The sequence below is a fragment of the Gavialis gangeticus genome, unplaced genomic scaffold (assembly GCF_001723915.1).
Source record: "Gavialis gangeticus isolate Ggan-Ray unplaced genomic scaffold, GavGan_comp1, whole genome shotgun sequence".
NCBI classification, from domain to species: Eukaryota; Metazoa; Chordata; order Crocodylia; family Gavialidae; genus Gavialis; species Gavialis gangeticus.
In genome coordinates, this window is record NW_017729009.1 from 3,830,296 (window position 1) to 3,831,672 (window position 1,377).

At 53.4% G+C, this 1,377-nt stretch overlaps 1 protein-coding gene across 1 annotated transcript in view; it reads left to right on the top strand.

Annotated features, from left to right (window-relative positions):
* The first annotated feature begins 55 nt into the window (after positions 1 to 55).
* SRC (SRC proto-oncogene, non-receptor tyrosine kinase) overlaps positions 56 to 1,377 on the top strand; it is an 86,686-nt gene continuing 85,364 nt past the window's right edge. The window contains exon 1 of the mRNA XM_019509806.1: positions 56 to 435. The gene's annotated coding sequence lies outside the window, so the exon portion shown is untranslated. The remainder of the gene's footprint in view (positions 436 to 1,377) is intronic.

A 1,377-nucleotide genomic window follows, 5' to 3' on the forward strand; every position in this document is an offset into this window, starting at 1 on the left:
GAGTAGCTGTATGTAGGCCAAAACATGAAATATTAATAACTCCCCGGCTTTGAAGCCTTCTGAGCTGCGGCCCCTCTTTCTTTCCTTTGACTCTGGGTTAGGTCTTTGTGGCGCTCAGATTGTTGTTGTTGTTGTCCAATTTAAACTACGCAGCGGGTCTTGGGGGAGTCGGTTTGTTGACATCGTGCAGGGAGCGGATGCCCGTCTTTGGTCCTCGCCCTCGTCTCCACCGCTGAACCTGGCCTGCGGTTGGTGTTGTGCTGTGGGATTCGTCCGGCAGAAAATTGGAAGGCTGTTTCTTGCTTAATTAACTGATTTATAAGTACTGTAACTTCTGCTTCTTCGAGTCAGTGCCGGTTGTGTCAGCTTCCATTTTTCTCATCCACGCCACCAGCAATCTGGTCCCAAGTGATCGGCTGAATACCGGAGTCTGAGGTAATTGTTCTGAGGTTAAGACCTCGGGGTCGGAGGGGCCTTTCGGCTCCGGCTATCCCACTGGTCGCGGAGGCCGGAGCACCAGCCCCTGCGCTCGGATGTGCCGTTCTGGGAAACCCGGAGAGGTCCCCGCTGCAAGCCTGGCTTGCTTTTTTGTACCTGCTGGAGCTGAGCATGTGTTTGCAGGTTCAGTCGGGGGAGTGTCATGCTGTGCTTGATATATTTTGGCATGGCAGCAATTTGAGCTGCCTCTTTGACTAGATGTGCCGGGGACCGTGAAGTGTCCGTCGGTGAACTCTGCAATGAATGGAGACTTGATGCTGTTTGTTCCCCAGTGTTTTGTTAGCCCACGGATCCACTCCATTGACTTCCTTTCTGCCTTTTCTTAACTTGCCCTCGACCTTCTAGTGCATTAGGTGCTCTGAAGGTCGGGCTTTGTGTGTGTGGGAGCCAGGAGCAGGCATGTTAACTGCCGCTGATCCCGTGTGTTAAGACCTCTGCTGCTCCCAAGCTGTTTCCATTGTTGTAAGACCTGAGGCTTAGAAGCCATTTCTGGTGGGGTCTGATGCTGTGACCAGTACAGCAGGTTCCCAGCCTTCTCAAGGGAGCTGGCTACGCTGGTATCCAAACCTTTCACGAGCAACCCTTGTAGTGCAGCTTGGGAATTACCTCTCTAGTTTCTCATTGGTAAAGTCATGAGGTGGTCATTCCCCCCACCAGTGAGCTGCTCCGGCGTTACTCCGTGTGAGAGCGCTTTCCTCTCCCAGAAGAGGCATCACCAATTAGTTATCTTATTGGGTCCTCGGGCCAGCTAACGGGCAGGTCAGCTCTAAATGGAACCGATGGTGAGGTCCATCTCTGCTGGCGCCAAGCAGCAGAGCTGCTCTTGGCTCAGATGGCAAAGCGCTTACTTGGAAAGTGCCTGTTGGCTTCCCCCCCCCC